General features: G+C 46.2%; 1 protein-coding gene across 1 annotated transcript in view; it reads right to left on the reverse strand.

The window, feature by feature from the left end:
• Positions 1-16,343, reverse strand: part of DTHD1 (death domain containing 1) — a 468,974-nt gene that overhangs the window by 136,728 nt on the left and 315,903 nt on the right. The window lies entirely within an intron of this gene.

The raw sequence follows: 16,343 nt of genomic DNA on the forward strand, positions 1-16,343 counted from the left end.
GAATAACCGGTGCAATCGAATATTGCACGTTATCAAGGAAATTGTGGACCATATTTTGTCACATAGTAAGAACCTAATAAGAGCTAGTGGCAAATCAACATGCAAGTCTCAATCAGATGATTTCAAAATACTTCCAGCTCTACCTAGGCACAAGGTGTAAAAACCATGTGTGGCGACTTTTCACTTCCCAGTTTTTGTTATCACTTCAGGCGTGTAGAGAGTTTTGTGAACGGATTAAGGTGCCATCCAGTGAAACAGCAATGAACACACAACACTAACCTAAAAATGTTCTCTTCTTCGACTAGTTCTGTCAAACCACCCAATAATAATGAAGTAATAGGGGGTCAAATACACTTTGGTGTCTGAAAACGGTTTCTTTAGGCATCTGCAACCTGAAGGCTCCACTCTTAGGGTTTTGAACTCGGGCCACGTATCCGTATGCCGCTCATTAATAATTATGGGATTTCCATGATATGATGATATGATATGATATGATACTGGGGATTTGTAGAGCGCTCGTTCACCGGTGGTTTCTTGGCGCTAAGTTGGGGGTGCGTCGGCATGTACAACGGAAAAGCTATTAATCGAAGGCCCGGGAAAAGAGCCACGTCTTGAGGGATTTCCTGAACATGGAATAGGAATTGATTTGGCGTAGTTCGGGAGGTAGAGTGTTCCAGAACTGAGGTACAAGGAACTCAAATCGAAGTCCACCAAGTTTTTACCGTTTAAAAGAGTGCGGGGTCAGGAGATTAGAGCTAGCAGAGCGAAGGGCACGGAGGGGGACATAGCGCTGAATTCTATTGGCGATGAAGACTGGCCCGTGGGATGATATAGCTCTGTGGATCAAGCAGCACAGTTTGAAGAGACAGTGCTGGGCAACTGGAAGCCAATGAAGGCTCTTAAGCAGAGGTTTTACATGATGTGATCTGGGTTGCCCGTATACAAGTCTGGCAGCTTGGTTCTGCACCAGTTGAAGCCGCTGAAGCTGATAGGCGGGGATTCCCGCATATAGTGAATTAGCATAATCAATGCGTGACATGACTAAGGCCAAGGTGACTTGAATAAGGGCTTCAAAGGAGAGAAGTCAGCTGATTTTCCGTATCCTGCGGAAGTGGAAAAAGCAAGAACAGATTATTGAGTTGATCTGAGTCTTTAGAGTGAGATCACTGCTAATTGTAACACCGTGGCTTTTGACCACACTGACTGGGGAGGGTGGAAGACCCATGGTGGGCGGCCAAAATTTGGGGTTCCAAGGGTTGACTGAGGTCCTAGTGAGGACGAGCTCCTTCTTGTCTGGGTTTAATTTTAACTGGTTTAGGTTCATCCAATTTCTGATGAACGTCATGGTGGACCGGAAGGTCTCCATTGCGTGGGGAGATAAATCAATGGTGAAAATGAGCTGGAGGTCGTCAGCGTAGTTAAAAATGGCTACGTCTCTCCTCCATAGATCTGAGATCAGCAGCAGGATGTACAGATTGAATAGGAGCGGGGAGAGAGACGAGGTCTAGGGAACCCCTCAAGTGAGTCTCTTTTTCTCTGAGGAGAAGTCAGAGAGGCGGACAGCTTGATGGCGGTTGCTAAAGAAGGAGGAAATACATTTAAGAGGGATGCCCTGATGCTGGCGCCCTCGACCCGCTCAACCAATAGGTTGTGGTCGACGGTGTCAAAGGCCGCCGACAAATCCAGGAGTACTAGAGCCTGTGAGATGTTTTGGTCCGCCCCCTTCCTTAGTTCATCATGAACTGCCAACATGATGGACTCGGTAGAGTGTTCGGGTCTAAATCCCGCTTGGTGTGGATCTAGATAATGTGAGTGTTCCACAAATGCACTTAGGCAACTTGCAATATGAGCCTCCAGAATTTTATCCAGAAAGGGTCAAAGCGAGATAGGTCGGAAGTTGCTGGGTACAATGGGGTCAGCACCTACTTTTTTCAGGATGGGTCTATCTTCTGCAGTCTTGAAACAGTTGGGGACAATGCCTGTGGCAAGGGAATTGTTAAGGAGGGAAAATGGGGGTTCGGGGAGCTGGAGAAAGATCTTCCGGGCAATGTGGGGGGGACAGCTATCTGTGGGGGAGCCAGAGCAGATTCTTTTGAGGAGAGAAAAAAATGCCTCCTGAGTGATTGGTGGAAAAAGATCAAAAGAAAGAGGGTTGCGATGCACAAGGGCAGGCTCCAGTGAGGAGAGGCTTCTGAGGATGCTGGCTTTAATGCTGGAAATCTTGTTGATAAAATAGGTGTTGAGGGAGTCAAAGAGTTGTTGTGAGGGGACTAGTTTGGTGGTGATACGGTCGGGTTTGACAAGTTCATCCATGATTGAGAAGATGTCTTTGGCTTTATTGGTGGAGTTAAGGACTTTTAATGAGAAGTAGTCTGATTTAGCATTTAGGATGGCACCTTTGTATTCTTTGAGTGCCAACGTGAAGATGGGTTTTTTTTTATGGGGCAATAGTCCTGTCTCCACTTGCACTGAGATTGGCGCAAGGTCAGTTTCATTTCCTTATGGTTGTTGGTGAACCAGCGCTGGGCGTCATGTGGTCTTCTACATTTGACCTTCCTAAGGGGAGCCAGTCTATCTCTTGCTGTACCCAGCCAGGCATTGATGTTGTCTGCCTGGCATGGGGGGAGGCCAGGAGACCATTGGATGGGGAAGCGGGGGGCTTGGAGGTGGCTAAAAGGGAGCAGAGCTCGGAGATGTTGACTCGGCTCCAGTTCCTGGCCTGGCCGACGCCTGGCGGGGAGGGGGGGGGTTTATGTTGGAGGTGGTTGAGATGAAATAAAGTGGTGGTCCGACCAGGTGCAGGGAGTGACCTGTATGTCTGAGATCTCCAGGTTGGATGTCCAGACCTGGTCCAGTATATGCCCTTTGATGTGAGTGGCTACCTTCATGTGCTGGGTAAGATTCATCCCGGTCAGTAACTCAGAAAAAGCCACTGAGGAGGTGCTTTCATGTACATCATATGACCAGTAGTTGAAATCCCCAATAATTAATAACCTAGCATGATTTATGGCTAGTTTGGCGATAGCGTTTCCAAATGATTGCGGGAAGGTGGGCATGTGGCTAGGAGGTCTGTAGACTAAAGCACAAACAAAGGAGGAAGAGATTGAATCAAGTTTGAAGAAAAGGCAGTCTACCGAAAAGATTTGTGAGGTAGATAGGGAGGTGAATTTGTGGGATTGTGATATTATGGCTGCAACCCCGCCACCTGCCTTGGCATCTGATCTGTTGGCCTGAAGGGCATAGTAGTTATCGGGGATGGCTGCCAGCATATCTGGGGTTTATTCCGCTGTCAGCCAGGTTTCAGATAAAAGTGGAATGTCGGGCTTGAGGGTGTGTAGGAGGTAGAAGATCTCTAATTGATGCTTGACCAAATCAGGGAGGAGGGAGGTGTGGGGGGGGATATCCTTCTGGTCAGGGAGTGGTGGGGCATCAGGTGAGAGGGAATTGGCATTCCCAACCATGATCCTTAGGGATAGCAACCTGAATACCTTCAAAGTTCTACTGATGTCAGGGGAGATGGTCTGGTACACCCGAAGAGAAAGTAATTCGGCTGGGGAGTAACAGAGGGGCAAACGGGCAGAGTGCTTGGCCCCTAGCCCCGGCCGGCCGCGGACGGGCACAGATGGGCTTGCCTTTGGCACGCCAACGGTGTGCCCGCTGCGCACGTCCGCTGCGTGACGGATAGCACATATGGAGATATAGGTTGCAAGTACGGCGCTAGTCGCTAGTGCTCCGCCCCCAACTGCCACGGAAGAGATACTGCTGCCTGTGTCAGCCTGCACCGCCCACAACAATCGGGATAACCTGTGGTGGACCGGGGTGCAGGCGGCAGGACTGGGCAGGAAGTGCAGGTAGGCACTGCCTCTCGAGATTCCCTGAAAGTTAAAGGCTATCAACATGGCTGAAATCGATTTTTAAAACACTGGAAGAGCACCATTCCCTCGTTCATTCTACCTGGATGTCTTCCTTGCCATGCATTTTAATTCCCTGTATGTATCTGTGATAGGGAAATTTTTACACAATCCAGCAAATACATTGGGAGTTAATTTACGGTCATTTGTCCAGTCCATTAAGAAGTTTGAAGTATATTTTAAAAAGTATTTTCTTCAACAATATGCTGCTTCTTCAACCCAATTCACCTTCTTAGTAATGTGCATGGTTCGTTCATAGAATGTACAAGGCTTCAAGCAACTATTAGGATGACTGACAGCTCTGCCCAACAATCTATAACTACTTTAACTGACAAGAGACAGTTTTACACCTTGAATGTTTCAGCGCTTTATACAGGAGCCCATGGCATCTTTCTGGGTCATCTGAAGACCATGTTTAGTTTGGAGAATATTGTGTTGCAAAGGCCCATGTCACTCTTGTCAAACTACGCTCAGAAGATATGTTCTAGCTAGTCTTTTCCAGATGTATTTGCATGGCCTCTGCTGTGCCTTTAGAATCCTCCTTTCACAGCGACCATATATAGTTGCAATATAATCTACCATATGTATGACAATGACCCCAGAACAAAGGATCTGTAAAGGAGGAGAGTGGATGATTGTCCCTGCTATGTGGAACAATGTATGCATGACCAAAAAGGAAGGCAGGGGATGCACAGCAAAGTTTATAAGCTTTAAATAGGTATAGAAGTAGGTTGGTGGATGGTTAGGGTGCTCCAATCAGGTGGCGTTTCCGTCCATGTAACGTCAATGAATGAATTCAATAATGTGTCACCATATCCAAATTGGTGACATCCCTGTGAATTGCGGGCACACCTTTGGTTCTTGTACTAAGCAAGATTCCGATAATAGTTGTAACTATTATCGGAATCTTGCTTAGTACAAGAACGAATAATGTATGCAGACATCTGACTTTGCTTTTTCGGCAAGAAAGTGAAACTCAGCTCATGTGTCCAGAAGACTAAAGAACTCTGCTCATGGTCTAGCCATCCCCACTACACTGCTCCATGTCCAACCAACACAGGAATGCAAACAAAATCAAGAACAGATCTTCCAATCTTTGAAGGGCCTCTCCATATGCAGCCTACAGCTCAAACTTATAACTCGTCCCATCATAACTCTGGACTCAAAAGTCAACAACATTCTCAACAACTTCAACATATACCTAGAGCTCATAGTTCAATGCACAAATGAAAGCAAGTAATTGAAAACCAAAACCATCTTCATACTGGTGCTCAAGAGACCTTATCAACAACAAGTGCAACACTACTAAACAGGAAAGAAATTAAATGAAAAGCAGCTCACAACATCAGCTAAAGCCAAACCCAAATGCTATACAGTGCTAACAGTAACATAGCCAACAGAAGCAGAACAATCTTAAATGTATTAACCCCATTACTAGAAGCACAAATCACACAGCCCAGAGACAAATGCAATGCTATCAACTACTTTTTCAATGAAAACATATAGAACATCTGACAACACACTGGCTATCCTCAACTTTACTCCCCATCATGCAACATCTCACAATGGTCAACTTTCCACATGCATTCCCTCTTAGACCTCACCGTCAGCCTCAAGTCTCTCAAGGGTACATCCAAGAAAAACAACGCATTCACATCTTTCTTCATCAAAACTCACTGGAGATGCTCTCTGCCTAGGCACACCAATTTCAATGATCCTTTACTGAAGATGTCTTCATAGAAACTCTCGTGACCACCAGAGCTCATTAGTTTCAAGAAATTCCTCCTATAGCCTAAAGACCTTCACAGATACCAGTTGGTCACTGCCCATCACCAGTCTATCCCCTCTCTTCTCAGTCAAAAATAACCACTTTCTCTTGATTCTTCTGCTGTCTTCAACACCATTGATGATCCCACCTCCAGCAACATACTGGAGTCTTAAATGTTGTAGGAAAATGCCTTTTTTGTATGTTCACCGATTGGTGTCCGCTGTGTGACTTGTTAGTGTTAAATTTCTGACAGGCTGTGCCTGGAGAGCGAGGTGCATCACATTTACCAAGCCTCAAACGCTATTTTAAACTAGGTCTACAGTTACCTTATGGGAACACCACTATAGGAGTTATGGAAAGTGCACCTCCAATAGAGTTTTACTAGTTAGGATGTTGGGTGCTTTTATCTACAGAAACGAGTTTTTTAATCAATTTTACAAGTAGTAAAATTTTTATCTGTTGTGTTTGCAAGGGTTTTAACTAATCATGCAATAAAGTTTCTAAATCAATATTTAAAAAAAAAGAAATATTTACCAAGGCCACGCATATAGAGGCTGACAAATGGTTAGCAGTCTTGAGGATATAACAAAGGAAAAAAGGTAGAGTGTCCAAAAGCAAATTCTCTTGGGCAGATTGTTTTTCTTACATGATTATAAATACATCCTCTGGAGAACTCTTGTGGTCTTGGTATCCATCACCGCTCTTTCCAAGGGCGTAATCAGCAGTGTTAGTAATTTTTTGATTTCTACTTGGTTGACAATGTTGCCCCAATCAAGAGGATCTTCTTCTCTAACAGTCATACAGGACCTCTAAATTTGACAGGCCAGCCAGCCATTTGTCCTAGTAATAACAATGGGCCCGATTCACAGAATGAACTTAAGACTAAATCCTAAACTTACTACTATTTGGTATTCACAGAATGCACTTGCTACTTTCGGGATTCACAGAGTGAACTTACTACTTTCGGGATTCACAGAATGAACTTACTACTTTCGATATTCACAGAATAGATTTAAGACTACTAACTTTACGTCCGCACTCGGGCCGTAAATTCCGGCCCGGGGGCGGAGTTTCCGGCTTTGGGGCGGAGCTTACGGCCCGGAGGTGGAGCTTCTGGGCCGGAGGCGGAGCTTGCGGCTTGGAGGCGGAGCTTCCGGCCCAGAGGTGGAGATTTCAGCCATGGCTAAATACCCACCTCCGAGCCGTAAGCTCCGCCTCCAAGCCGCAAGCTCCGCCTCCGGCCCGGAAGCTCCGCCTCCAGGCCGTAAGCTCCGCCCCCACGCCGGAAACTCCGTCTCCGGGCCGGAATTTACGGCCCGAGTGCGGACGTAAAGTTAGTAGTCTTAAATCTATTCTGTGAATACCGAAAGTAGTAAGTTCATTCTGTGAATCCCGAAAGTAGTAAGTTCCCTTTGTGAATCCCGAAAGTAGTAAGTGCATTCTGTGAATACCAAATAGTAGTAAGTTTAGGATTTAGTCTTAAGTTCATTCTGTGAATCGGGCCCCATATCTTCAGCTAGTGTAATTTAATGAGCCAGGTTTAGTAAGAATTCTCTCTAACAATGGAACACAGCTAAACATCTAGTGGCTCTAATGCAGGGTGCATCAGCTCACTACACATGAGATCAATCCACTTTTATACTATTAACTGCCCATTGTCTTCACAGGTGACATACTCTCTATATGCCATACAGTGACTTTTGGGAGTACAACTCTGAAACTGCAGGCAGCCCTGAAATGAAATCTTCAAGCTTAAGATCAAGTTCATCTGAAGAGGTTATATCACAGGTGAAGAATTTGGAAAGGGAAGGCCATTTTTCGTTGTTGGGCCCTTTGCATTTAGTATGATATCTCTGAAATACAAATGCACAAGGAGACTGATGAAAATATTCAGCAGTAGGTTGAAATCACACATTATTAGGAATGTATTTAATGTTAGACCATCAATGTAAGCAGGAAGATCAACTTCAATATCATAACAGTGTAATGCAAGGTGACTAGTCCCCATTTGTCCTTCATTTAAACGTGTTCAAATGAAGAGAAAAGATGACTGCCTCATTTCTTGGAGATAAATAACTTGTAGTTATTGTGGATTAGGGTCCATAATGTGCCTCTCTGCATGTCGCTTATTTAGCTGTTATGTTATACTCGTCCAGTTGCTGGTAATCTTTGCTACTTCCTGCATCTAGGCTGCTACCAGACTGTGGTAGTTTGAAACAGCAGGATAGGAAGTGCGCTCAACTTCATAAAGATTATTTATTTATTTATTTATTTATTTATTTTTTGCATTTGTAATGCGCACAGATACCCACAAAGGGTTTCCCGGCGCCAGGGCTAAGAGGTCAAAACATAGAGGGCAGTAACTGTCAAGGACCACAATTATTTATTAAAAAGCCAAGTTTTAACGTTTTTCTTAAAACTGGCAAAATTCTCCTCCTTCCGTAAGGCTAAGGGGAGGGAGTTCCAAAGAACTGGTCCCAGATGGGAGAAAGATTCCCCCCCCACTCGGGCCAGTTTGAACCTGGGAACCACGAAATTTGCTCCATTTAAAGAACGGAGATTGCGTGCGGGAACATGGGGCCTAACCAATTTTTGCAGGTATTTTGGTGCAGTTCCTGCCCTGATCTTGAACATGTATGTCAAGGCTTTGAACCGAACTCAGTTCTCTACCCTCAGCCAATGCAGGTCCCTCAAATGCTTCGAGATCCTTGCTGTCCTAGGAATCTTGCACAGCAACCTGGCTGCGGAGTTCTGGACCAGCTGCAGTCTCCTGGTCACGGCTAGATTGGAACCCAGGTATAAGATGTTACCGTAGTCAAGCCTAGATGTAATTAATGCATTGACTACGGTCTTCTGGGTATCCACAGGCAGCATCCAGATAATCTTCCGCAGCCATTTAAGGATCGTGAAGCAGATACCAGCCACTTTGTTAGCCTGCTGTTTCATTGATAATGAATCGTCGATGCACACCCCCAAATTTCTAGCCTGGGTAGCCGGGGTGGGCAAGGCACCCAAAGATGGCGGCCAATGGATGTCCTGCCACAGATCTCTATTTTTCCCCAGGAGAAGAATCTCCGTCTTCTCCCCATTGAGCTTCAGCTGGTTCGTAGACATCCAGCTGAAGATTTCCTGAAGGCCTAGTTTCAGCACAGAGGGGGATGAAGACTCTGAGTTGGTAAGGGAAAAAATAATCTGCGAATCATCCGCATAGGTCATAAGTTCTAGACCTACCCGCTCTGCCAAATCGGCGAGGGGGCGGAGATACAGGTTTAAAAATAGCGGGCTCAAAATTGAGCCCTGAGGCACGCCGTGGGGTGACAGAAAAATGTCCGACTGGGCATGTGAGGACGAGATCTGAAACGTCCTGTTGCTCAAGTAAGATCTAATCCAGTCCAGCGCTGTCCCTCCGACACCATCCTCACTCAGCCTGACAAGCAGTCTGTTGTGTGAGATGGTGTCGAAGGCTGCGCTTAGATCAAGCAGAACAAGAGCAACCGTTTGCCCGTCGTCCAAAAGTCCCCTGATCTTCTCCGTGACTCCCAGGAGGGCAGATTCGGTAGAGTGGCCTGCCCTAAAACCCGACTGGGAAAAATGGAGTAGGTTGTTATTCTCCGTGTATGTTGAAAGTACACCATGGATGTGCTTTTCCAGGATTTTTGAGAATGCTGGCAGCAGGGAAATCGGACGATAGTTGGCCAGTACCTCTGGATCAGCTGACGGCTTTTTCAACAGAGGGCTGACCATGGCGTGCTTCCAGGACGCTGGGACGGTTGCCAGATGAATGGAGGCATTTAATGTCTCGGCAATAATCCCCAAAGCACTATCGTCCAGTTGGCTCAGAATATTAATTGGGAGAGGGTCACATGGAGAGCCCGATTTAATAGAAGTGGCTAAAGATTTCAGGGTGTCCAGGGAGATGGGTGGCCAGGAGTCAAGCCGATTTCCTGATAGGCTTTCTAGGAGAGGAACTTTCTTGTCATCCCTCACCGGAACATTAATGTTGGCAAGAATAGTCTCGATCTTTTCCACAAAATACGTGGCAAGGTCTTGACATTTTTGAGGGGTAAGGGGACGTGCAACTGCCATAGAATTTGCTCCGGCTAATTCTTTAACTGTGTTAAAAAGGGTCCGTGCTTTATTGGCTGCAGTATTGATGGTCTCTGTTACATAGGATGCTTTGGCTCTAGCACAGGCCGTGTGATAGAGATTTCTGGCCTTACGATATGCTTCCTTTTTTAGAGGATCATAATGTTTGCGCCATTTCCTCTCAAGTCCCTTACACTTGGTTTTTTCTAGTTTCAGTGCTTCCGTATACCAGGGGGCCGGGGGACGATGGACATTCCCTCTACACCTGGTAGTGGGCAGACAGATGTCAACTGCTCTCTCTAACCAAGTGTGGGCTTCCAGCGCATTTCTTGATGCAGAGCAGAAAGTTGAAAGTTGAAAGGATTTGTAAAGCGCTCTGCTACCAAGCGGTTTCCTGGCGCTGAGGGATTGACAGGCGGGGAAGAGGGAAGCACCAGGAAATTACTGTAGGGAAAAGGCTTGGGCAAACAGGTGGGCTTTGAGTGCTTTATGAAAGTGCTGGTATATGGTAATAGACCTGATGGTCAAAGGGAGACTGTTCCAGAAGCGGGGGGCAAGAATGGAGAAACTAGTGCCACCCACTCTGGACTTTCGAAAGCGGGGGACACTGAGGAGCACCTGGATTGAAGAACGGAGGTTGCGGCAAGGGAGATAAGGGGTAATCATGGAGTTTATGTAAGCTGGGGCCATACGGGCGTGGGCCATAAAGACCATGCAACCCATCTTGAAGAGAGTTCTCTGCAAGATGGGGAGCCAATGAAGGGACTTGAGGAAGGGGGTGAAATGATGGAACTTAGGGAGCCAGTGGATGAGACGAGCGGCCTGATTCTGGATGAACTGAAGGCGCCGCAGTTCGTAGGCAGGAATGCCCACGTACAGGCAGTTCCCATAGTCCAAATGGGAGAGAATCATTGCCAGGAAAATAAGTTTAAGGGCATCAAGGGAAAAAAAACGGTAAATCTTACGAATAATTCAGAAAGCAGGACGAAACAACAGAGCTAATCTGAGGACGCATGGAGAGGTCCTGGCTGATTTTGATTCCCAAGGTTTTAACTGAGGCACAAGGAACCGGGGGAGAACCAAAGGTGGAGGACCAGAAGGCGGGTGTCCAGGGGCTGGTAGAGCCACCAGTCAGGACCAACTCCGTTTTGTCCGGATTAAGTTTAAGATGATTTTGATCCATCCAATCAGAAATAAAAATAAGTGCAGTTTGAAATTTAAGGAGGGAATCTGTGGAGGAGGAGAGATCGAAAACAAGCTGGAGATGGTCCGCATAATTGAATACAGAGACCTCCATGTTAAGCAAAGAAGCAATGAGGGGGTGGATGTAGAGATTTAAAAGAAGAGGGGAAAGGGAAGAACCTTGGGGGACCCCACAGGGCACCAAGCGGGTAGGGGCGGTAAAGCCCAAGAGTTGGACCGCCTGCGTCCGGCCGTGAAGAAATGAGGCGAGCCAAGTGAGAGCGGTCGAACGGATGCCCCCTGCTCTGACACGGTCGAGAAGAATGGAATGGTCTACCGTGTCGAAAGCAGCGGACAGATCGAGAAGCACCAAGGCTTGGGAAGAGTTAGAATCTGGGAGGCCAGTAGATGGTTGTCCTCGATGTAAGCCGAGAAAACAAGAAGTAATATGGCTCTCCAGAATCTTGCCTAAGTAAGGAAGCAAAGATATGGGCGTAAAATTGGCAGGGAGAGTGGGGTCAGTACTAGGTTTTTTTAGAATGGGGATGACTGTAGCCGATTTGAAAGAGGCCGGGACTGTGCCCTGGGAGATGGACGCATTAAGAAGGGACAGGGGAGGGTCAGGGCAACCAGAAAACAACTCCCTTAAGATATGAGCCGGGCCACAATCAGCGGGGGAGCCTGGCATGACCTTTCTGAGCAAAGCGAGGAAGGATTTCTTGGAAACAGGTGAAAAATGGTCAAGGTATGGAAATGGTGGGGGGGAGAAGGAACAGGGAAAGGGAGAGAATGACAAAGGGATGTTTCGTTTGATATTGGCGATTTTCTCAAGGAAGAAATCGTTGAGAGAATGGCAAAGAGCTTGGGAAGGGACAGGATTGGGATTAGCTCTGTCGGAAGCAGCTAAGTTGTGGACGATGAAAAAGATTTTCTTGGATTTATTAGCCGCTGATATGATCTTCCCAGAGAAGTATTCCGTTTTGGCTAAGAGAATAGCTCTCTTATAGTTGTTAAGAAGAGACCTATATCGAGCCCTCAGAGAGGGGCAGTAATTGCGCCTCCACTGACGCTCTGACTGTCTAGAGCCAGTTTGAGAGTTTTGAGATCACTGGAAAACCATTTGTTGGCTTCGTGGAGGCGGCAAGACCTGACCCTCCTGAGGGGAGCGACCAGGTCGCAGGAAGTGGACAGCCAGCTGTTAACAGGGTCCACTTGGAGGTCAAGGGGAAGGTCAGATAGGTCAGGGGAAGAGGTCACCAAGGAAGAACAGAGAGTATTAAGGTCCACCCGATTCCAGTTCCGGGCTGAGACGTTCTTAGGCAGGGGGGGGCTTGTCAATAGCTCCAAGGTTGATGGAGAAGGAGATAAGCGAATGGTCCGACCAGGTGCAAGGAAGGATAATAGGAGGGAGAATGGTCCGACTAGCTGACCAAATCTGGTCGAGAGTGTGACAATGCACGTGGGTGGGGGCATGAATATGAGAAATGAAGTTAAGACAGCGAAGGGTGTCAGAAAAATCTTTAGATGTCTGATCTTCCCTAGGGTCTCCAGGCCAATAATTAAAATCACCCAATAGAAGAACTGAGGAATTGTTGACCACAAGGGTGGCCAAAAGTTCCTGTAGAGCTGGCACGAAGTGAGACATAGTTTGAGGGGGGCGGTATAAGAGGACGACAGTAAGAGGAACCGAGAGGTTGACCGAACGGACAACTATGAAGTCCACATTCAAAATGGAGGAATAGGAAAGGGGCTGGAACTGGAGATTCGACCGGATGATCATAGCCATGCCTCCACCGGCTTTCCCGTCGGGGCGGTCGGCACGGAGGGCAGAGTAGAAGTCGGGGAGTGCTGATAAAACATCGGGCAATGAATCTGCAGAAAACCAAGTTTCCGTGAGAAACAAAAAGTCAGGTGTCTCAGTATCGAGGAGGTTATAGAGTTCCAGATGGTGCCTGGCCGCCGAGCGGGTATTAAGGAGGTAGGCCGAGGCCACAACAGGTGGGCAGGAGGGGGGGAGGGGAGAAGAAACTGGAAGGGCAGCCAACTGGGGCCTGGGGAGTAAAACCGCAGGGGGGGGGATAAGGGGCAGGAATGCCAAGGCCATGGATGCGTTCGAGCGTTGGCGGGCTAAGGGGCCAGTTGCCTTGGTAGGCGAGGAGCTGTGCGGGAGAGTACATCAAAAAAGGAGCAGGGTCTGTGGCCCCGGCTCCCGACCGGTCGCGGACGGGAGCAGACAGGCTTGCCTTTGGAAGGAGATGTCATGATATGCTGGCCAGAGGTGAAAGTTGCCGAGAAACTGAACCCGGCAACCCAGAGTACCCTCAAGATGGCGCCGGAACTAGCCGGTCCCCGCTACAGCACCTAATCGGCTGTGCGGAGGAGCGATCAGCGAGGGAAAGGTGGAGTCGCTCAATGAGTGTAAGGCAAGGCGATAATTAAAAACACGAGCACACACAAGTTACACATACAAATAATTAAAAATGAGCAGAGTATCGGTGCTCCTGGCTTCCGCCTCAGGAGGTATGCGAGCTATTGTCAATCAGAGGAATTGGTTGCGGCAATCAACCTTTGTGCGCAAATGATATTTTGTACTCAAAGATAATGCAAGTGTAGTACTGAAATCAAAGATTATTTCTCTTTCAATCCATATGATTTTACTGATTGCAGCTGTATCATTCATTCAGTGATCTAACTACATCCAGTTTCCTAAAGTATGCTAGAAAAAATGTTATGCGATAGGTCCTTTTTTCTAGGTCTGCCTTTGAATTCATACACTGTTGTAGTAATTTGGCAGTGATTGGGTTAGCATTAGCAGAAGCCATCCTGTATTTAGAGGCTATCTTGCCCGTTTTGTGAAATCCATTTTGTATTTCTGGCGGCCATCTTGTTTGCCATGTGCTACCACGTGTGTGCCATGTGCTCTGTCCTACCTTGCTGTTGTCTGCTCTTGAAATCTGCCTAGAGACAGATTATATTTAGCCTCTTCTCCTTCGTACATGCTCAGTTTGTCCTTGCAGCTGTCCCTAGTCTGTAAAATGTCAAGATGTGTTCACCAGAATTAGCAACTGTTAACTCCTCCCACTTGCTGATTGTGCATTTTCTGTATGACCTTATATGTACCTGAAACCTTCTCTTGTACTTGTACCACCTTCTTTTGAGCGCCAGTGTGGGTATAAAAGGACCAAGCTCCTTCCATTCAGTTTACTACTTCATACATTACCGAAGGGTGTTGTGTGAATGTAGTTCCACCTCATGAGGTTAATAAATACTTTGTTTTCTATTCTAGTTTCTGTGCCAAATTCTATCCTATTGGTCTGATGACTTGTGCAGAGAAGGGCGAACCCCTAGCACTGGTAGGTCTTGCTGAGGCCCGCCACTACAAATTGGCGCCTGACATGTGGGGCTCATCAGCGTCTCGGATGCCCGAAGGAGTGGTCGAAACATAGAATTGGAATCTCGCATTGGGCGATCACTGCCCGAGGAGACCCACGTCTTGGCAACCACGACGTTTTTCCTCTCTCTTTCTGATCTGACCCTCCAGGTGGTGCCAGTCCTCGACTGAGATCTCTTCTGTTGATTCGCCATGCAGTGACTATTTGGTCGATTATGAGAACTTGGCAGTTGGAACCTGGACACCAAGTGATTAGTAAGAGTCGTTATACGGCACTTGCTGTTGGTTTTGATGCCTGGGATTGGTAAGGTAGTTTAGTAACGCTTACAGTGGCTTTGGAATTTTGGAATTGTGTTGGCCAAGTTGGATTTGTATGGGATTAATATATGAATTGCTATTTATATAGGCAGGTAATGAGGAGAATTTTCTCTATTTGAATTGATTTGAACATCGCTACGTACTAAGAAGTACCTTAAGTGCTACTTTGGTTATAATACTGCATATTCTGCAGTATTTTGGCATGCCTGTTTCTAGCACACTTCGTAGGATGTGTTGCTTTTGTAGTAGTACCAATTTGAGACTCGATGAAGCACAACCAGTCCCCCTGGAGGGGACGCCTAATAGGGATATGTATATTAAACATGGTATTTCTTATATAATGTACAGCACGTTATGGAATAAATATACTCGTAAGGATCCTGAGTTGCGTTGGCCTATGCAGGGGTCATTTGATTTGCGAAAGATTCAGTATGTGGAACAATGTATGTTTAAGCGAAAGGCTAGGCAAGACATGTTTGACTGTGTACGAATGTGGGAGAAAGAAGTGCTAGAATGAATGAAGCGTGAACAAGCCTTGATTGAAAAAGAACAGCGAAAGAACATCCATGCGAAAGCATTAGAAATGAAAAATAAAGAAATAAAAGAACTAAAAGAGAGAGAGAATAGGGATCGCCATTTACAGGTAACTGGCCAATATGCTGTTCAGCGACCACTCTATCCTATTCTGAATAAACCTCAAGATGATTTTTTGTTATTAGATCGTTCTCCGCCTCCATATATATTTTTTTTCTGCTCCTTATGAGCCAGATGAGGATTCTCCTACAGATCAGGATAAAGCACGAGCAACTTGTTCTATGTTGACCACTGCGCGTTCTGCTGAGCTTAGATCTGCTGCGCGCAAAGCCGCCCGTAATATTGCTTCTGCCTCTGAACTTTTAGATAGCATAACGGATTGGGAGGGAAGGGAGCAAATATATTTTACAGAAGTGTTTGCCACGAAAGTTGTTGAACGGTTTAGGAAATATTCTGAAAAATTGGAGCCTGTTGATATAGCAAATGATTGTAAGCAAATGCGTGATGGTCTTTTTGTCCTTTCTCAGGTGGCTGACTCAATCAGGCATTTTGTTAAATAACCTGTTGAGACAGTCCGTTTGCAAGAGGAGAAAAAGGCAGCAGACGCAGCTGCACAAACATCTCAGACCAGCGTGGCACAAGCTTCTATCTTCGGAACAGATAAGACTATGATAGTTCATGCGAAACCTATGCATATTCCTCCTAAAGGAGCGGGTACAAGTGATGATAAGGCGTACTCTGATGCAAAGGGTTATTTTATTTATAATTGGGTTTACACTCCTTGGAATAGAGCGGATGTTATGGCTCTTAAAACTGCATTGCCTGATCCGCAGAAAAATCCAGCAGTTTTTTATGAGGAAGTTGAGGGTGCTATTAGTTCTTGTACTATGACTCTGCCTGATATTGACCTGTTTTACGGATTGATATTACCCCCTGATATGTGAAGAACTGTACGTAAGGTTGATGATCATGCGACGTTTGGGGCATTATGGAAAGATTTAGAACAACTGGATGTAGAGAGGGAACCTGCACAGAAACCATGTCAGTTAATTTTAGATGTTCCCGCAACCATATTAGTTAAGTTAAAAACGATTATTCCCTCTAAAAAGATAGATTGGACTGTATTAGCGTCTTGTAATCAAAAGGCAGATGA

Source organism: Lissotriton vulgaris, chromosome 3_2 (genome assembly GCF_964263255.1).
Source record: "Lissotriton vulgaris chromosome 3_2, aLisVul1.2, whole genome shotgun sequence".
Classification (NCBI taxonomy): Eukaryota; Metazoa; Chordata; class Amphibia; order Caudata; family Salamandridae; genus Lissotriton; species Lissotriton vulgaris.